The 22,223-nt window shown below is 40.5% G+C and overlaps 1 long non-coding RNA gene across 5 annotated transcripts in view; it reads right to left on the bottom strand.

Annotated features, from left to right (window-relative positions):
* Nucleotides 1–145: 145 nt before the first annotated feature.
* LOC147574787 (uncharacterized) overlaps nucleotides 146–22,223 on the bottom strand; it is a 40,029-nt gene continuing 17,951 nt past the window's right edge. Inside the window, exons 4-7 of one of the 5 annotated variants that reach the window (XR_015243498.1) lie at nucleotides 16,567–16,675; nucleotides 6,426–6,585; nucleotides 1,641–1,829; nucleotides 146–1,448 (exon numbers count right to left, since the gene is read on the bottom strand). This is a non-coding gene — a long non-coding RNA (uncharacterized LOC147574787). The other 4 variants (XR_015243497.1, XR_015243499.1, XR_015243501.1 and 1 more) reach the window with 4 other exon arrangements.

Raw genomic sequence — 22,223 nt, 5'->3', positions numbered from 1 at the left:
ATGAAATTACTTCCATCTGAGAACAAACGGTCATTATCTACGGAAGTGCTGTGAATTAGGGAGATTACTGGAATTTTTGTCCTCACATTTGGAGAAACTGAGTCACCAAAGTAATGTTTTTGTCATCAAAGGCAGGAAACATGGCTTATGTCAACATTGGAAACTTTATTGCTCAAAGATCATATAAGTTGGAACGAAAGCTAACCTCAGAAATCCTATCTTCACAACAGAGGAACTTTTTAACTCAAATTCACTTCCAGTGTTGTAATTGACGTCCTGCATATTCACGGATCGGGTTTCAACAAGCTTCTCAAGCCAACGTGGTGCACATAAAAACCTCTGGCAAGCTTGTTTAAAAGTGTATATTTCTGAACACCGCCTCCAAAGAATCCAATTAAGTGAGTTTCAGTGAGTAGCAGGAATCTGCATTCATAGCCTTAAGTGAGGCAGGGCGCCAACGACGGCGCTTTGAGGAACAGTGCTCTAATGTCTGAGCGGTGGAATGAGGATCAGTGTCTTTTAACTTTTTTATTTTTTATTTCTGAGCGAGAGGAAGAAAGAGTATGAGCGAGGCAGGGGCAGAGAGAGAGAGGGAGACACAGAAGCCGAAGAAGTTTCCAGGCTCTGAGCTGTCAGCACAGAGCCTATCGCAGGGTTCCAGGAACTGTCAGATCATGACCTGAGCCAAAGTCTGACTCTTAACCGACTGAGCCACCCAGGTGCCCCAGGATCAAGTGTCTAAAAAAAAAAATGGGGGAGGGATAGGGTAGGGACATTTAGAGGATGACACACAAAGAAAATGAAATAAAAGTCTGTCTACTCTGTGCAACCCCTAGCTTCCCAGTCCACTGGCAGGGGTTGAGGTGGGGGCTAGTGAGACTTAAGGTTGTGGAGTCCCAGCCAGTTCAAATACAGGTCTGCACAGGCCGATGTATCTCTTCAGACAAATCAGTTTATGTAGGCACAGTTGCTGCTGATCCAACATCCACTCTTGGTGAACCAGGGTTTCATTTTTAAACTACGGATTGTGACCTTGAGTAATTTAATGGGTCTTTAGTAATATTCAAAACATTTTTGTTTTGAAATAGACATGCGCAAGAAGTTGCAAAAGTAGTTCAGAGGGGTCCCGTGTACCCATCGCCCAGCTTCACCCAATAGACATCTTAGCTGACTATAGCACCTTATCAAAACCAGGAAACTGACACTGGCCCAGTACATTTACCTACTACAGACTAGTGGCCTTACTCAGATTTCCCATTATTACGAGCACACCTTTATGTGTGTGTGCAATTCTGTCATACATATATATGTGTATGATCACTGCCACCATAATGAAGATACAAAACTCTCCCTCACCATGAAAGGCAAAATTACCTTTTTATAGTCACTGTCTCCTCCTGCCAGACATACTGTTCATAACCCCTGGAAACCACAGATTTGTTTTCCGTCTGAGCGACATTTTAGAAATGAAATAGAATAGAGCAGAATAGAAAATGAGAGAAAATAAGCATATTTCAAAGGGGAGGGGAAAATATTGATTTAGGAAATTTCTGTTTCCATTATATATATAGTTATATATTACATACATATATATTTCTTACCAAAAAATGTAGGCAAAAAAAAAAAAAATTGAGAAACACCATGATAATAGACAGCCTGCAACATCAGCAAAACCTTCCTGCTTTCCCAGTGCTCAAGGTCGTGGAGTAGAGACCTTTTCCATTGGCCAGTAGCTGCTATTTGTCTCCAGGCCTTTAGTGACTATCTCCTCATATCTGGATGGAATTTCACCATCTGGATCTTAAGTGTTTGGACATCCCTGCTCAGACCTGTGGACCAGGAGACAAAGGGAACAGAAGCAGGTAAGAAGACCACCAGGGAGTCAGGGACTATGACTTCCTCTTGGCCCAGCCTCCCCTGGGGCCTAGAAGTTAACAGAAGCCAGAAGATAAGCCCTACACTTCTACTGACTCCTCAAAGGCTATTCACAGGAGCAGCTAAGAATATTCCTGGAACATCTTTTCATTTATGAGCCATTTAATGATATGCAATGCATACTCAGGCAATTTCAGGAAAACTTAAAAGATTCATCATGGATTTTAAATAAAAGCAGTTAACATTTTAGATAATATATTTCATATTAGTGACAAGGATAATATTTTTATACTATTTCACCAAAAATATGTATCTGGCTAGGAGGAAAACGGATTCGTGCATAGATGAGCACCCCCCCTCCCATTTGTTATTTTCTTATTCCGTATTTCTAGAGCATCCTATCTCAAGGGCATAGGTCATTGAGAATGGCAAATGTGTGGTGACTTTGTCAGAGTTTCTTTATGGGGAGATTTCTCCTTAGGACACCTCATAGCACCCTGCAATTGTGATATTGACAGGAAGCTGAAAGATGGAATGTTTCAGCCTGGAAGGTAGTCCTGAATGCTTGGGTACCTAATCCATTCTTGGGTTGCATATATTCCTAGAAATAATTTCTTCATGTTCTGTCACAACATTTGGGCTTGAGTTGTTAAGTATGCCCAACAATATGCCATCAATCTACTCCACTGATAAGCGAAGGAAATCACCTAGAGTTGAGAACAGTCCAGTTCTCAGGGACTAAGTTGTTTGCAATTCGGCTTGGTTGTCTTAATGAAGTCTGGAGAGCCTATTCTCAATGCTAAGAATTTTTCTAGTTTGGGCCTGAAGTGATTGATTCAGGTCTTTCAAGATACTGAAAAGTTTGCTGCCAGATGTCCCTTGAATAATCTTCCTGAAATCACAGAAATGATCTTTGCTGAAATTATCATCCTTCATTTCAAAGCCTCATGTGAGCCTCCTTTACTTTGACAGCTGTCATAATTCATTTTGGAAAAGCAATGTCTCGTATTTGCTGCTTGTTTCTTGCCACAGTGGAAATTGCATCTATAATTGAAACATGTACTGAAAAAAAGGTGCATGCATTTGGATTACAGGTGGAATTTTCTCCGTTTTCTTAAATACTGATTCAAGATCAGGAATATGCTATCGACTACTGGCTGTTCTCTGGGGGTAATGCTGAGTGTGGATTGACATTCATATGTAGCCTCTTTTCTTTGTTTTATTTTCTTTATTTTTTTCATCATGATACTCTTTAGACCCCCCCACCCATTTCCCCTCTAATAACCAGTTTGTTCTCTATAGTTAAGAGACTGTCTCTTGGTCTGTCTCTCCCTTTTTATCCTTTGCTCATTTGTGTCAGTTTTTAAATTCCACACATGAGTGAGATTATATGATATTTGTCTTTCTCTGACTTATTTTGTTTAGGATTATACTCTTTAGCTCCATCCATGTCATTGCAAATGGCAAGATTTCATTCTTTTTTATGGCTGCATAATATTCCCATTGTGTGTGTGTGTGTGTGTGTGTGTGTGTGTGTGTGTACCATATCTTCTTTGTCCATTCATCTATTGATGAACACTTGGGCTGCTTCTGTATCTTGGGTATTGTGAATAATGCTGCAATAAATGTACAGATATATGTATCCCTTTGAATGGGTGTTTTTGTATTTTGGGGGTAAATACCCACTAGTGCAATTCCTGGATTGTAGAGTAGTTCTATTTTTAATTTTTTGAGGAACTTCCATACTGTATTCCACAGTAGCTGCACCAGTTTGCATCCCCACCAGCAGTGCATGAAGGTTCCTTTTTCTCGATATCCATGCCAACACTTGCTGTTTCGTGGATTTTTTAATTTTATTTTAGCCATTCTGACAAGTGTGAGGTGATATCTCATTGTCATTTTGATTTGCATTTCCCTGAAGAAGACTGATATTGAACATCTTTTCATGTGTCTGTTGGTCATTTGTATGTCTTCTTTGGAAAAATGTCCATGCCTTCTGCCTATTTTTAAATTTGATTATTTGGGGTTTTTGAGTTATATAAGTTCTTTATATATTTTGCATAGAAATCCTTTATCAGATGTCATTTGCAAATATCTTCTCCGATTCCATAAGTTGCCTTTTAGTTTTGTTGTTTCCTTTGCTGTGTGGAAGCTTTTTATTTTGATCAGTCCCAATAGTTTATTTTTGCTTTTATTTCCTTTGCCTCAGGAGACATATTTAGAAAAATGTTGTTATGGCTGATGTCAGAGAAATTACTGCTTGTGCTCTCTTCAAGGATTTTTATGCCTTCAGGTCTCACATTGGTCAAAAACTTTTTCTGCATCTACTGAAATGATCATATGGTTTTTATCCTTTCTCTTATTGATGTGATGGATTACATTGGTTGTTTTGCAAATATTGAATCACCCTTGCATCCTGGGAATAAATCCCACTTGATTGTGGTGTATGATTTTTCTAATGTATTGTTGGAATGTATTGTTTGCTAATATTTTGTTGAGCATTTTTGCTTCTATGTTCATTAGAGATATTGGCCTACAGGTTTTTTTTTTTTTTTTTTTTGTAGTCTTTATCTGGTTTTGTTGTCAGGGTCACACTGGCCTCATAAAATGAATTTGGAACTTTTCTTTTCTATGTTTTTGGAATAGTTTGAGAAGAAGAGGTATTAATTCTTCTTCAAATGTTTGGTAAAATGCACCTGTGAAGCCATCTGGTCCTGGACTTTTGTTTGTTGGGAGTTTTTTCATTTCTGATCTAATTTCCTTGCTGGTAATCAGTCTATCAAAATGTTCTATCTCTTTCTGCTTCAGTTTTGGGAGGTAGTGTGTTTCTAGGAATTTATCCATTTCTCTTCTCTTTACCTAGTAATGGCCCCTCTTGTGGACATAAGACTCACACCCCATCAGTACTGATCACATGACTGCTCTTCTAGGTCACATGACATTGCTCAGGTTATTTAATCACACACACACACACACACACACACACACACACACACACACACAGACGCACACATCATTTCCCCATAGCATGGATTCTTATTGGTAATCAGCAGTGATAAAGTCATTAATTTTTCTCCCTCATACAAATACTATGGCAAGGACAGTGTTATGATGTCCCCACATTGTTTCCTCCCAGCATTTCCCATGGTGTCATTTCCAGGCCAGTGTATTTAAGAGCTGGTGTGCCTTTGCCAACTCTTTCCATGCTGCAATGATCTTGGAAGACCCTCGTTCTACATGGCCCAGCTACAATACAAGAGGGGATCACCCAGCTGCATCAGACTTTATAAAGGCGTGGTTTCAGGGTTTATTTGTTGTTCCATGTAGTCCAGTCTAACTTGGCTTGTATGTAGGCCAAAAGTTGACTCATACTTTGGACATGAGCATTTTTATCCAGCTATAAAGTAAAATATCTGCTCATACACATACGATAGTAATGGCTTTTCCACATTTTATGCCATTGAATTTTATGTGATGTCCATAGAGATGTTTTATATAGGAATTTTATGAATAAATTTTTCTGCTTTTTCTCCTGGCATAACATTTGTAAATTTGGGGCTGGTTTCATAATAATCTTGGCAGAGAAGTAAACTACTTGTTTTTACTAAAAAGGAGTGGGAGTTCCAATGATGTCTCTATGGTTTTTGTCTCTTCTTAGGCCTTAGCAACAAAATTGCATACTGGAAAGCATTGTCTTGTACTCATTCTAGAAAAACTCAGTTGTTCTACTAGAGAGCCCAGAATGTTTTATGTGAAAATAAAGCAAAAGTTTGACAAAGCCTCAAAGAAGACAATGCGTGTTCAACTTGACTTTTACTTTTATTTGAAGTAATCACTTGTCTGATCTACACAGATTCATATTCCATATTCATAAGGGAGTCCTACCCACTGCTTCTATTTGAGATGCTTTTCTGAACTGTAGTTTATGTTACTGTATTCCATTTTCTATCCAGGCCTCACCGAACCATTTTATTTTTTTTATTTTTTTTATTTATTTATTTTTTTAAGTCTCCCCCAAATGGGACTTTTTAAAAAAATTTTTTAACGTTTATTTATTTTTGAGACAGAGAGAGACAGAGCATGAACGGGGCAGGGGCAGACAAAAAGGGAGACACAGAATCGGAAGCAGGCTCCAGGCTCTGAGCCATCAGCCCAGAGCCCGACGCGGGGCTTAAACTCAGGGACCGCGAGATCGTGACCTGAGCTGAAGTCGGACGCTTAACCGACTGAGCCACCCAGGCGCCCCTAACTGAACCATTTTAAAACAATAACCTAACTTTTTAAATTGGGAGTAGAACATAATTGTCTTAACCCGGGTCCTCAAGAAAGTGAAGCCTGAGGCAAGGATGAAAGTGCTGATATGTCATTTGTGAGGTGCAGACCTAGGGCAGCAGGGGTAGAGAAAAGGGAGCTATAAGGAAAGAAAAGACGTGATGGCATCACAATGACCCACGAAGAGAACCAGCAGACTGTACAGCAGGCAGGCACATCCACTGTCCAAGGGGGATTTTCTGGAATGGTTACAACTCCATGGCAGAGGTAGAACCTACCCACTTCCCAACTCCATCTTGTCTCTTGCATCTCAGTGGTCATCCCTAGACGTCCAAATGCCCATTACTTCCGGGTTGTGCCGTCTAGCTCTTTGGTGGTTTCTGAGTCTCATTTCTGTTCTTTGGTCAGATGAACACAATTATACAACATTCTCATGAGCTGTTTTGAGGATGAAACAGGATAATGAATTAAAAACCTTAGTATTCAAATAAATGGTTGCTAAGGGAAGAGATGATGGGAACTCCTAAGTGCTCAGCCATTGACCAGAGAGCTCCTAATCATCTATGAAATGATGAGGAAACTGTGATCAGTAGGTCACAAGGAAACAGGGCAGACACTTGGATGTGGTGACAGACTTGGATCCTGGTCCAACAGTGATGTGCAGCTGTTATGACTATATTCATGAAAGTGGTGGGATAGGATGGGATCCAAAAATATTTCTGCAGAATAATAATAAGCAAGAATTAAATAACTTTGGATGGAAAAGACTCAACTCTGTAGTAGTCAAACACAATAGCTTCTAACAGCTCCTCAGGAAAATGTCTATTTCAACATTGCTTCAGGAATTCAGAGAATGCTGGAAATATTTACTCCACCTTGTTTCTACCCTTAAAAAAAATATCATGTAGACATAGAGCAAAAGTTCACATCTCCATCTGTTGTCTCACTGGGGCAGGGTTGTTCTTTTAAATTTGGGAGATAAGAGCATCAAAGTTCCCAGAGCAGGCTCTTGACTTTTCCCCTCAACATTCACTTATATTGAATGGTTGCAAGTTTCACTACAGAGCGTCAACACACTGCATTTCAGCCAAGAAACTCACGTTTAAGAAAAAAATATTCCAAGCCACAATGAAAACAGATCCAGTGCTAACAGCTGAATTAAACCTTAAAGCCAAAACATTTAAAAATTGGTATTCTCATGTTGCTTGTTACTTCTTTACATGGCATACAACTGGATGCCTTAATTCTCTGTCGAGTCCATTAAGAACAGAACTTTTCATTCCACAAATACTCCTTGAGATTTGGGGTTGGGGCTATGGACATTAATATGCAAGCATTGCATGAGCTTCCTACAATTTAGTTGCAAATATGTGACAATTAACCAGTACAATTGTGAAAAGGATGGTATAAGGCAGTCTGAGAGTCTGGACTAGTGACGGATAAAGATAGCTAAGGGCTCCAAATTTACAAGAGAGAACCCCACATGTTGGACAAATCAATGGAGGCATAGGGTGGAGGCAGAATTTGAAAGGATGGAAAGAGCCTAGGTGGAGAAAAGGGGCTGAAGAGAGCTAATATTCTAGGCTAGAAGAGAGTTATGAGTAAAGGCATAGAGGGGTAATGTGCATGCCATGGTCAAGGGGCAGAATGGGAAATAATGATAGTGTTTATTGAGCACTTACAGTCCATTTGGTTGTGCTAAGCCCTTCAACATTATTCTCATTAAATCTCTCAATAACCCTACATATAGGCATTCTTATCATCTCATTTTTACAGAGGTAGACACTGTCTTTGAAAAGGCTGAGTGACTTTCCAGGGTCAAGGAATTATCCACAGGCAGGATTTTGAATTCAGGATGAGGGCTCAGGTGAGACTAGGAGGATCCTTACATGCTAGGCCTGTGCAGGGTAATGGGTGAGGCAGAAAAGAGACAAAGAGGAATGAGCCTCATTCCTCAGACTCACAGTCTAGTTGGGAAGAAAGACAAGATGGCAAGTCAATAGGATGGTGGTGTGCAGGATGGACCAGAGCAGGGAAATGCAGCGCCAGCCATGGGGTTAGAAATGCCAACTCTCAGGCTGTACTCCAGACCTACTGAATCAGAAACTCTGGGGATGGGGCCCAGCAATCTGTGTTTTAACAGGCCCTCCAGACAATGATGGAGACTGAGAACCATCTAGCAGTGGAAGTAGGGATGGAGAGGGCCACCTGGTGAAATGTTATGAAGGATGAATCAGTGCTAAATTTTTCTGTCCACTCAGTCAGTCCTTGGCTCACACAGGCTACACCTTGCTGAATGGCTGTGGAGGGCTAGAAGAAATGGAGGACAGAATGTTTCCTCATAGGTGTGGACATTTGAGACCTGGGTTGGTTGTCCTGGATTTGCCACATCCTTCACCTCTTTGAAGTCTCAGTTTCCTCATGTGTAAAATGGAAAGAGCAGTAAGAGCAACCTCACCAAAGGTCTTGTTGTGAGTTCAAGGAGGTTGTATGAGAGTACACGCTAAACTTCCATCAAAGTGGAAATACAGGCTGTTAATAGTGACAGAAAGAGAGAAGAGAGGCTCTCCTCACCACTTGGTTTTATGAAATATGAAGTATCTACCTGGATAGAGGAAGTGATGGTAGAATAGCTAATTGTGAATGCCCCTGTGGGCAGTTGAAGACTCCAAGGTCAGGGATGGAAATACAGGTTTTAGAATCTTGGCAAAGAGATGAGTAAGGGTAGGGTTGCTCTTTTGTCACAAAGAGGGTCACAAATAGAGAGTTTATATTTATATAAAATACCACAATCCACAAAGCTCATCATGTGGCATCTCCAAGGTGCTTTTGGCACAGTCTCAGGGGGCCCCAGAGATGAAGATGTGTGGGGAGACTGTGGCGGACACACGAACCCTGAGGATGCACAGGGCAGCTAAGACCACTGAGACAGCAAATTTCAAAATTAATATAGGGGAGGGGCACCTGGGTGGTGCAGTTGGTCAAGTGTCCAACTCCTGATTTCGGCTCAGGTCATGATCCCCAGGGTCGTGGGATCAAGCCCTGCACTGGGTTCCACATTGAGCATGGAGTCTGCTTAAGATTCTCTCTCTCTTTCTCTCTCCCTGTCCCTCTGCCCCTCTCCCCAATTCATGCTCACTCTCTAAGAAAAAAAGACAAAAAATTAAAATAGGAGATGTCTCAGATAGTTGTGGCCAGTATAGTATTCAGGCTATAAACTCAGGTCTGCAAGAAATAGGACATATTTAATTAGTCAATTAATTTTTTGCTTTTGTGGTTTATTTACTATTAATGCTTAATCTGAGAAACATTTTTTGGAAGAATAATTGAAATATGATTTATATACAATAGAATTCACTCTCTTAAAGTGTATAATTCAGAGGTTTTTACATATTTACAAAGTTGTACAACCATTACCACTATTTAATTCCTGAACATTTTCCTCCCCCCAAAGAGAAATCGCATACTCCTTAAGGGTCACTCCATTTCATCGAGCACCTGGCAACTATTAATCACTTTCTGTCTCTATGGATTTGCCTATTCTGGGCATTTCATTTAAATGGAATCATATAATATGTGACCTTTTGTGACTGGCTCCTTTCACTTAGCACAGTGTTTTCAAGTGTTCTCCATATTGTTGCATAAATAAGTACTTCATTCCTTTTTATTGCTGAATAATATTCCATTACATAGATACATTACATTTGTTTATCCATCCATCAATCAGTGGAGTCTTTGGCTATTTAAAATAATGGTGTGGGATGCCTGGGTGGCTCTTGGGTGTCAGACTCTTGGTTTCAGCTCAGGTCATGACCTCACAGTTCGTGGGATTGAGCCCCGTGTTTGGCTCTGTGCTGTCAGTTTGGGATTCTTTTTCTCTCCTCTCTCTGCCCCTCTCCCAACTCTCTCTCTCTCTCTTGTTCTCTCAAAATAAATGAATCATTAAAAAAAAGACTCTTTATTAAGAATAAATAAATAAAATAATGCTGCAATGAACATTTGTGTAAAAGTTTTTAAGTGGCTATATGTTTTCATCTCTTTTGGGTATATACCTAGGAGAGGAATTATTGGGTCATATGGTAACCCTGTTTAACTTTTTGAGTAACTGTCATACTGTTTTCCAAAGTGGCTGCACCATTTTACATACCTCCCAGTAGTGTATGAGGGCTCCAGTTTTTCCACAACCTTGGTAACACTTACTATTTTATTATTATAATTATCCTGATTTGTGTAAAGTGTTATCTCATTGTGGTTTTAAGTTGCCATTTCCCTAGTGACTAATGATGTTGAACATCTTTTCTTGTGCTTATTGGCCATTTGTATGTCTTCTTTGGTGAAAGGTCTTTCAAACCCTTTGTCTATTTAGTGGGAGGGTTATTTGCTCTTTTACTGTTGAGTTGTAAAATTCTTTGTATACTTTTGATACAAGTCCCTTATCAAATATATGATTTACAATTATTTTCTCCCATCCTATACATTCTTTTTACTTTTTAAATTATGTCTTTTATAGAAAAAAAGTACTAAAATTTTGATGAAGTTGAATTTATAATTTTTTTAAAAAATTGCTTGTGTTTTGGGGTAATATCTAATGCCTAATTTAAAATCAAAGATTTACACTTACATTTTCTAAGAGTTTTATGGTTTTAGCTCTTACATGTAGGTCTTTGATCTATTTTGAATTAGTTTTCATATGTGGTGTGAGGTAGGAGTCCAACTGCATTCTTTTGCTCATGGATATCTGGGTGTCTGAGCATCATTTGTTGAAAAGATTGTCCTTTCCTCATTGAATTATATGGTCGTTTGTTGGAAAGCAGTTGGCCATAAATGAATGGCTTATTTCTGGACTTTCAATTCTATTATATTGATTTATACAATATGTCTATCCTTATGCCAATACTATTGTCTTGATAATTGTAGCTTCATAGTAGAAGTGTGAGTTCCTCTACTTCGTTCTTTTTCAGGCTTATTTAGGTAATTTTGGATCTCTTGCATTTCTGCATAAATTTTAGTATCAACTTTTCAATTTATGCAAAAAGGGAAGCTGAGGTTTTGATAGTTTGTGTTGAAAAAAATAGCCACTTTAACAATATGAAGTCTTCCGATCTATGAACATAGAATGCCTTTCTATTTATTTAGGTCTTTAGTTTCTTTAACAGTAGTTTTCAGTATACAAGTCTTACAACACTTCTTTTGTTAAGTTTATTCCTAAATAATTACTCTTTTTGATGCTGCTGTAAATTGAATTGTGAATTTTGTTAATTGTTAAATTATAAATTTTCTTACCTTATTTTTTGGGTTGTTCCCTACTAGTGTTTAGAAATACAATTGATTTTTGTATATTGAACCTATATCCTGCAAACTTGATATACTTGTTTATTAGTCCTAATAGGTCGTGTGTGTGTTTGTGTGTGTGTTCCTTAGGATTTTCTATATATAAAATCATGTGGTCTGTGAATACAGATGGTTTTACTTCTTCTTTACCAATATAGATGTCTTTTATTTCTTTTTCTTGTCTAATTAGCCTGGATTTACTTTATTTTTTAACACTAATTTCCTCTTAAGCTTCTATTTTGCCAAGCCATGGAATCATAATTATCAATTTGGATCTGCTGTGCATTTTCTGGACTTGTGCCTAATTTCTTAGGAAGCTTATACGGAATTAAGTTATCAATAGAGGAGAGCAGTGGCTGGTCCTTGGTGCCACCTTCATTCCTGTTTCTATTGAGCGTTCAGCCCTTGATGCGTGGAGAGCACTACTTTGTCCTTCCTGGCCCAAGCTGTTGGCCTTCTCAGATTTCTAGCTCTCTGTGCTACCTTGTTATAGCCCTTGGGTACTCACAAAACATTCAGCAGCTCCCAAGTTTCTCTGGTTGCAGGAAACTCTGTTGAGACTGTCTTAGATCTGTCTGCTTAAACATAACATTGCTCTCTCGCCCTGATGGGCAACAGGAGAACATGTACCCTGGGCTCTTCCTGGACATGGTGAATATGAATTCCTTTGGAGTCCCCAATAAACATTGAGCTTTGGTCATTTGACCCTGTATCCCAGGATCTGGTCATGGGGTGGGACTGACTATGGAGCCCATCTCACAGGCATCTCATTCCATGCTCCTGTATTCCTTTCTCACTCTCTTAATTTCCCATCTAGAGAATTTTCATGTGATTCAAGCAGTTTACATGGGCTCTTTCCTTAGTCTTCAAAACTGGTGGTTCTCAGTTGTGTCTCAGGGATGTTGGCAATGTCTGAAGATATTTTTTTGTTGTCACAACTGGGGATGAAGTAGGTACTACAAACATCTAGTAGATAGAAACCAGGGATGTTGCTAAACATTTTACAATGCACAGGACAACTCCCACAACAAAGAATTATCTGGACTAAAATGTCTATAAGGTGAAGGCAGAGAAATCCTATAGTAAATCTATTGTTTAAGCTTTAAATCTTTGAAGATCTGGGCTTTTGAAGTAATAATTTTTTAAAAAGCATTTTAATCTGATTTTCTGTTGTTTTATTGCCATCCTTAGGGCATGAAAGCAGAAGGTCTGTTTGATCAGGGAAGGGTAGGGAGCAGAAGGAAATAACAAAAGACACATTAGTTGAGTATCACATAGCAATGAAACTGAATGAGTCATAGACACACACAAAACCCAACCACAAAATAATGTTGAATGAAAGAGTATATACAATATGATTTCACGTATATAAAGTTCAAAAAGAAGCAAAAATATTTTATTGGGATATTCACAGCTGGATGGTAACAATATAAAGGAAAGCAAGGATATTATTGCCACAAAATTCAGGGTGATAATTATCTCTGGGGTGGAAAGGTGGAAGGAAAATGTGATGGAAAAAGGATACCAAGTGAGGTTCAAAGGTACTAGTGGTGTTCTATTTCTTGTTTCTTTTAAACACTGCATTTTTGTTTTATAAGATTTTATGTATGCTTCACAATTAAAACCAACCCAACCACATTAGTCAGAATTCAGAAATTTTACCCTTCCAGAACAGAAAAAGTACATAAATGGAAAAATAGGTGAATTTCAAACAAAAGCTGGGTTTCAGTTAATAGTAATGTACCAATGATAATGTCACAGTTTTGATGCCTATACTATACTAATGTAAAACGTTAGCAATCAAGGAAATTGGGTGAGAGATATACAGGGTCTTTCTGAACTCTTTGCAACTTTTCTATTAATCTAAAATTAGTTCAAAATAAAATGTCGACTTAAAACAGATCTCATGCTATTATTTATAGATCTTTCTCTAATTCTTGATCTTTCAGTTTTTACTGATTTTCTTTTGATGATATGAATAACAATGAACATAATAAGAGCTAATACTTGCAAAGCACTTATTTTGTGTAAGCCACTGCTCTAAGTACTTCATACATGTTCACTCATTTTATCCTGACAGGATTCCAACAGTTAAATGTTATTACTATCCCCAGTTTACTGATGAGGAAATAGAGACATGGAGAGAACTGTGTGCAGTGACTAGCCCAGCTGGTAGGTGGCAAAGAGGGTAAAACACCAGTACAGCCGCAATCTGGTGCCAGCACTTGTGCTCATAATACACTGTGGTTACTTTACTGAGGGTTTCAGAAGTATGAGAAGTACAAGGAGACAAACAAAACCACAGCCGCTCAGATGCAACCACGATTTACACTATAGCATGTTTCCTTCTTCCCTTTTTTCTCTGTATGTTTTCATTTGGTATATACAAATTTGTAGCTTGATTTTCTTCTTACTCCAAACATCATGTCAAAAGCCTTTTTCATGCCTCTAAAAATCTAAAGTAAACATTAAAGGCTATGCAATATTCTGTGTACAGATATGCAGTGTTTTACCACCCGTATCTGGAATGCTGGGCATTTAGGTTGTTTCTAATTTCTTTGTCATTAGATACAAAGCTGCCATGAACATCCCCATTCTTAATTTATGCCTATATTTTGATCATTTGCTCAATTTCTTCTTTTTTGTCACTTACTTTTTTCTGTTTTTCTTACCCTTACTTACTAGGCCAAGCAGTTCTATAAATTCACAGGGTAACACTTTAGAATAAAAATTTTCAAGCTTTTGGGGGCTCCTGGGTGACTCAGTTGGTTAAGCATCAGACTCTTGGTTTTGGCTCAGCTCATGATCTCACAGTTTGTGGGTTTGAGCTCCACACCAGGCTCTGTGCTGACAGTGCAGAGTCTGCTTGGGATTCTCTCTCTCCCTCTTTCTCTGCCCCTCCCCTGCTTGCTTGCTCACTCTCTCTCTCTCATAATAAATAAATAAACAAACTTAAGATATTTTTTTCAAGTTTTTACAACTCTGTTTCATACCATTCAATCAATATTCCCCTTATCCTTTGAGAGTGAATGGCAGATTTTCCATGCTATGAAGATGAGACAAGCAACTGTGAGTAGTATCTTTCTTTACACCTGTGGGAAGAGAGGTGCCAGGGTGAAGCAGGATTAGGCAATGACACCCATAATGATGAGGAAACAAGTAACATTTCAAAGCTCCTAGTAATATACCAAGTGCTCTTGGCATGTAGTATCTTACTTATTCTTCTGACCAATTCTATAGGTAGATATTTCTATCCCATTTTATAGATGAGGAAACTGAGGCCCAAACCCAGAGAGTTAGATTCAGAAGAAAGGGTGGGCAAGGAAAAAGTTATGATATGGGAAGGGGAGCAACTGTTAGACCAGACCTATTGGTCTATGTGTCTCTGAGCAACACATTGTGTGGTGCCTATTACATCAGGATCGGTACTTAATATTTACTGGGGAAAAAAATCCCTCAGCTCCTTATCTTCAGGGTTCTTTACAGAATCCTCAATTTATGACAGTCTATCCCAGATATTTGCATTTAAATCAGCCCACGTGGGGTGAGGCTGGTGGGAGTGTGGTGCGTGCAAACCTAAACCTTGCCACTCAAAGCACGGTCTACCAAGCAGTGGTCGTGGAACCTGAATTTGTCAGACATGTGTAATCTCAGGCCCCTCCTCACACACACTGGCTCAGGACCTGCATTTTCACAAGATCCCAAGGCTCTGCATACACATGGAAGTCTGAGAAGCAGTGCTCTGAGAGTTTCTTAAGAAGAAAGATTTGTCTTAGGCTGTGTGGATGCCCAATGCCAAACCTATGGGCCCTGAAACAGGTCTTCAGCTCAGTTCTGTTCACGAAAGTGGCTCAAAGAATATTGGCTGATGGCAGAGGCTATCTAGGGACTCTTGGAAATTCAGGTGTGAGATCAGAGAGCTTCGGCCCTGCCAACTTTCTTTTTCTTGCTCTATTCCTACTTCTACCTACACCCAACTCCATCATATTGTAAAGTTCCAAGGTGGGATCTGTTGGAGGACTTCTAGAGGAATCTTCTAAGCAGAGAACAGCTGAGCTCCAGCTGCCACTATCAGCTTCCAAGAAAAGACAAGAACCACGAAGACAAAAACAATGCTACATTTGGGAAGTAAGGGCAGGAGGATGGTGAGAGGAGATGGTTTCTCCTCATGCTTTTTATAGAAGTGCATTTTTGCTTCAAGAACTGACAGGGTTCTTAGAAAGGGTGTAGCCCAACCTCCTTGTTTTACCTGTGAGGGAACCAAAAGTTTTCACCACAACCACACAGCTATTGGCAAGGGCAGAGTCCGGGGTCACGTGTGGCTCTTCAGTTTCCAGACCCAGTCCCGCTCCACACCACATGGGACGCGAGGGTGGTTATACTACTCATCATCATTTCCAGCCCCTTCTAGCAAGCCTTCCTTCACACCTTCACCTGCACCTCCTTCAGAAGTAAGAGAGCTCCTCTCCAGACACTCCTATAGTTGGGTTCTGGATACAATTGGGGTTACTTGGAGTAGATGTGCTCCCAGGATGTCTGAAAGTGGAAGTTAGCACAGAGCACATTTCTACTCTTTCTGTTGGCAAACCTGGGGATGGAGGTGAGATGCTACAGCACAGCCACGTGGGAGTCAAGAGGCGAAGGACACTTGCCCTTGCCAGTGCAGATGGAGGACAAGAGGTGTGGTTCTGGGGAAACAGTTGAGACCACGAGGTTTTCTGATCCCTGACCCGCATCAAAGATACCCCAGAAGGCAGCTTCTCAATTCCCAACCTTTCTGACAATGGTGAGGCAACAAACAGCTCCTGGAAGGCGATTCCTCCTAACTTTCTGATAATTTGGTAAGCACATAACTCACATAACATTAAATCCTTTTGTGCTTCAAGTGCCCAGGGCACTTCTATTTTCTGCTGCTGATACATTTCACTCTCCTAAGTGTGAGCCATATATTCACAATTAATCATGGTCAGGAGGAGCTCTGTGAAGACCCATTTTTCTCCTTTTCTCTCTGAATACGAATGCACATTATTTGAAACACAACATTTTTCACAATGTATTCTTATTTTAGAATTTATATTATGTCATCACCTGAACTTCCTGGAACTGTAGGACACTGGAATACAAACATTGTCACATCTCAAAACTTTAGGCATCAGGAGAAATACCAGATGTTTCACTCAGTTTGAAATTAGGGTGCCTGGCGAAAGAACAAACACACCTGACTCAAGAAGAGTTACTGGAGGATAGAACATTTAATTTTTTTCTTCTTAATATTTGTATGAGATATTTCTAATTTTTTTAAAATGTTTATTTATTTCTGAGAGAAAGAGAGCACAGGCAGAGGCAGGGCAGAGGGAGAGGGAGACACAGAATCCGAAGCAGGCTCCAGGCTCTGAGCTGTCAGCACAGAGCCTGATGTGGGGCTCGAACTCACATACTGCAAGATCATGACCTGAGCCGGTGGGACGGTCAACTGACTGAGCCACCCAGGTGCACCATGAGATATTTCTAATGCTGAGTACTTTCTTGCTTTGTCACAGTATAGCATGCATTTATTCATATGGCACATTTGGCCCAGAAAGTGGTTTGTATTAAAGTCCATGTAATGGTTTGAAGTTAATCATTTAGAGAAAAAATTTATTCCAAAATTCTAGCTTATTTTAATAATAATGATAATAGTAAGAGCAACAATGACTGCTATTTACTGACATCTTCCTATGCTCCAGTCACTGTGCTAAAACGCCTTTTATCTCATGCATTGGATGTTTCCATAGGGTAGATGTTATTGTTCCCATTTTACAACTGATGACACTGAGATTGAACACCTTCATGGTCACACAACTGGTAACTGACAAATCTAGCATTTGAAAACCTAGACCTTTTTGACTCCCAAGTTCATAACCATTCCAACTTTGTCTCCCAAAATAGCACCTGCTGGAGAGAATAGGGTTTCATGGAGTTTTGAGAAGTTCAGGCTGTGGGCTGCAAATTCTAATGTAACTAAAGGGTGTTAAGGGGATGGATTTTTTTTTCTTTTGAATCTTATTTCTTTTCCTGATGAAAATTTGGGTCATGTAAAATTTTTATATATGTCCAAATTCATGGAGTTCTAGGGGGAAGGAGCCGGTAATGCATACCCACAAGAAAATAAATTAGACCAAAGTAGAAGGACAGGAAATTTTCCTTTTTTGTTTCTCTCTTGACTACCTGAGGATTCTGGGCCATTCACATTTTTGCAGAGTTTCAAGAGGACCTGACACTAGGTGAATCTCACTCTTGGCGTAGAAAGAACTCACACGCAGAGGGGTGTATGGTACAAACTCGTTAGTCATCAAGAAAACCTCTTCTTCACCTGCACCCACAGAATGGCTCTGTGCACATTCCTGCAACATCCCTCGTTTCCAGTGCTATGCTAAGAAACACATCAGACGGACTCTCCCTTGTCTATTCAAATGATCTTTCCTGTTTGCTTGACGCTTTCGACAAAAAAGGATGGGAGGCAAAACTCTGCCACCCACAGCAAAGTGCTTCATTCACCTGGGCATTGGAGTCAATACCTTGGCAGCCGAGTGCTGGAAGGGGCTGGGTTCAATTTTGAATGTTGTCCAGTACTCAAGCCACGCAGTTAATCACACCCAGAGGCTGACTTCCCTTCCCAGGTTACGAACGTCCCGGAGGGATCAGGGGTCAGGGGTCCTCGTTGCATCATCCGCTTTTTGCAAGAACGGCTGACACCAATGGCGATTTCCCCGTGCGCAGACTGGTGGCCCCCCGAGAGGATGGGGCCCCCAGAAGCTCCACTTCCATCTGGACCTTGCGCTCCCAATCAAACACAACCCACTTGGCGGGCGGTGCAGAAACCAGCTAGTGCGGCTCTCGTTGACCCTTCAGACTCGACCTTTCTCCTGTAATCTCTAATCTTGTTTTTAATAAATGTTTAACTTCTGGATTAATTTCCATGATTTCTGAGGGTAATTTTTCACAACTCAGATAATGCGTTCTACGTGCTTGCTGAGCTGTTGCTGCACTCAACACTGTAAACACTTCAGACTGCTGTTGTCTTCCTAATACTCTCCCTTATTATGTGGGCTTGCGTCGTCAATGAAATTTCATCTTTATTCTTTCTGCCATCTGTGTAATCGCCAGAGTTTAGAAATGCTTGCTCCTGCCTTTCTTTGCCTCTGGGAGAAGAATTGTTTGTTCAACCTTCACTAAATTAGTATTTTTCTGGCTTCTTATCTCTCATTTCTTGAGCAGTGGTATATAATTAACTCTGAAATTTTAATGTTTTTCACTTTCCTGCCTTTTTTTTGGCAATTCACCTGCTTTCTACTTTCTTCCTCTCCATCTGCTGATCCCAGGGAGGGGTGCTTCTCGCCCACATCATTATTCTATTTGTTTTTTAAAAGGCTCTGTGGTTTGTTGGAAGAAGAAAATGTTATCTGCTGCCACAGAGCCTGACTGGTCTCCTTTGTCATTTTGCCCGAGTTCCTTGGGTCACGTCTCCTATCCTCTGTACGTGGCCATGGGACTCGGAGGCGCCGTGTAATGCCATAATGGAACCACATTTAAAAGCCGGACGGATTCCTCAGAGTACTGCTGCTCTAATGTGCTCCCATTACCGGCGTGTGTCGATATGTGCCCGAGACAGCAAAACTGCTGGGAGGGTATCTGAAAACAACGGAGAACATCAGGATGATGCGGATCTTGGCAGATTTTTTCCAGTGTTTCTTTTTGCCTCCTGCCATACCACAAGCAGCCTTATTTTATTTTTTGTTTTGTTTTGCTCTTTATTATGTTGCCTTTTCTTATAATAGCAAGTGATTTAAACAAGAAGTCCTGTGATATGATTTTCCAATCACTTATATACAGCTTTTAAAACACAAGCTGAAGAATGCTGCGCATACAGTCATACATTTTATTATTGTTTTTCTTTTAAGCTTGTAACTTGAAAATTATTCTAGGGGCACCTGGGTGGCTCAGTCGGTTGAGCGGCCGTCTTCGGCTCAGGTCATGATCTCGTGGCTTGAGAGTTCGAGCCCCGCATCAGGCTCGCTGCTGTCAGTGATGGAGCCCACTTGGGATCCTCTGTCCCCCTCTCTCTGCCCCTCCCCAGCTCGTGCTCTCTCTCTCTCAAAAACAAATAAATATTAAAAAGAAAATTATTCCAGTCTTTCCCTCTTTTTTAAAATTTACAATATTGTTTACATTTGCATTACTATTTTCACATACTAACATACAGAGATCATGTGTCCATGCTTATAAATATCACTTTTCATGTGATTTTTAAGAGGTCGAATTTGCCTTTTTTAGGACCTGTCTTAGGTGTCAGTGACCATCCTGTGTCCTCCGAGGACCATGCAGTTACTGGGTGCTCCACCAACATTTGAGGACTGGATGTGAATTGAATCAATGCATTCAATGGAAAAAGTCAAATGGTAGATTGCAGTGGTCTGAGGGGGATATGAAGAAACCAGATTCTGAGCATCTAAAGGTATCCCACATTTTTTTAGTTTCCTGTTTTTCTTGTTGTTGAATTTCTTTAGAACAAGGAGAACATTTTCAAACCTCTAATCATTGGTGATGAGTGTCCTTGTCAGACCAGAGAAGATGGGAAGCTGGTTCTCAGGATCAGCATTGGCATGTGATTTGGGTATTTGTCTCTCTGAGATGATTTATGTCTGGACCTACCTGGAAGTCTGCAGGTTGGACCACATGTTCTCTTGAGGTCTTTGCCAAGCCAATATTTTTCGAATTCCTTGGTAAAATGTTAGAATTACCAACTCACACTTGCTTTAGATAAAACTCGGCAGACAGCAGAGATATGAAGGGAAGTTACCCTGCATGACCCTAAAAGCTTACAATTTGCCTTTCTTCTACAAGTGGATAAGATCAACCCTTTAGTATCATGGTATTTTAATTGCTCTGAGATAATAATTTTTGAAGTGTGAGTCAGATCCTATCATTTCCCAGTTGTAATGCTCCAATGTCTTCTTTTGCAAATGGGATAAAATCTAAACCCTTTACTGTGGCTCTGCATTGCTCTCCACCACCCAGGACTCTGTTCATGCTGGTCTGTGTTTTACTCATCTTCAGTGGCACCCGAGGGTTCCTAGCAGTTGCTCTCTTCTGGGGAATATGCCTTAAATTCCCCTGGATTGATGTTTGAAAATATGATTCCCACCTGCCCTTCCTCTCCTCCACCTTCTGAAATGAAACTTTTCTGGGAGTGAAGCCCTGGGGTAGGTATAATATTTTGAAGCTTCCAGTAGATTCTGATACACACCCACATTTGGGACCTACTGCCTCACAGGGAAGCCTCTGGACCTGGCTGCTGGCCTGCCCCCAAATGGCTGGAACCATTTTCCTTATCATTCAGGGATGTTGTTAACTAGCCTAACTCTTCAAAATCCGGGCCAAGGAAAAGAAGGCACAGAGACAGAATTTCCCTTTCCCATCTACCTGGGGCCCTGCCATTTGACCTCCTGCTTCCAGTCTAAGGTGCAAGCCCCACTGCTCTAAGAGAGCCAAGCTCCATGACCTTCTCTCCTACCCTCGGCCCTGCCTGCAGAGGTGATCACATAGAACTTCTGAGTGATCCTGGTGTCCCTCACCATCCCTGACACAGAAGGTGAATCCTCTAGGATCTCCTGAGGAACATGACCTCTGGAAGCTTTGGGGTGCTCACATCACCACCCCAGCACCCACTGCTCAGACTTTTGTTCTTTGGTGGAAATTCACTATTCAAAAGTAAACGATTCAGTGGCGTTTAGTACAATCATAATGTTGTGTGACCATCACCTCCATCTAGTTCCAAAACATTGTCATTGCCCCCAAAGAAACCCCATAACCCTAAGCAGCCACACCCCACCCCTCTCTCCACAGCCCCCGGCAACCACTATCTGATTTCTGTCTCTATGGATTTACCCATTCTGGACATTTGGGCAGGGAATGCAGGAATTGCTCCGGCCCAGCTTAGACACTGCCCTTGCAGAAGACCAGCGCCAGCCACTCTTCCAGTTTACTTTACCCTGAACCAGTAAGCTGTGGCTGGGTGGGGACTGGGCTGAGGCCGGGTCACAGGGCCTCCTAGGCAGGAGGGGCTGTTGACTGTGTAACTTCTCTCGGAAGCAAGTGTGAGAAAGCATGCCAATATGATATCCTTAGAACAACACTTGAAAATAATTTGCCGAAGTCTGCTTTGCTAGAGAGAGAACTGAGAAACCAAAGAGCCTGAGTAGAGAAAAAATGAAGAATAGGAACACCGAGGAGACAAGTTTTACAGCTTAGTGGTTTTCCAAGTGGCTGAACCGGGTGGTTCACAAGACTTGGCTGTAACAGAGGTACCTACACTTTGGTATATAACAGATTCTCCTGTGTAGTGGCTTAAAAATACAGATTTCCTGGATTTAGCTTCCTTGGATGGGGCAGAAGTTCTGCTGGGAATCTATATTTTAAAAATATGCTCCTTTGATGATTGGTGATGCACACCAGAATTTGAGGAAAACTACCCTATGGGAATTTTCAGTAACAGGAGATTTAAAACAATGGAGAATCAAGCCTTTACCCTGGTGCAAAAGTTCCTTCTCAACTGCCTGACATCTGTTCTGGTTCTGGGGTGTAATTATAGCAAATGAGAAATTACAATGCAGTTTGAAGCTTAATAATCATAATGGTAATGATAATAATTATGATATAATAAAAAGGCAGTCAGGTGCTAGGAATGGAAAGGGATACAGCCATGT

Source organism: Puma concolor, chromosome D4 (genome assembly GCF_028749965.1).
Source record: "Puma concolor isolate L17-30 chromosome D4, mPumCon1.1.hap2, whole genome shotgun sequence".
In the NCBI taxonomy this organism is placed as follows: Eukaryota; Metazoa; Chordata; class Mammalia; order Carnivora; family Felidae; genus Puma; species Puma concolor.
Note: the sequence above shows the minus strand (reverse complement) of the source record. Positions and strands in the feature narration are given on the sequence as shown.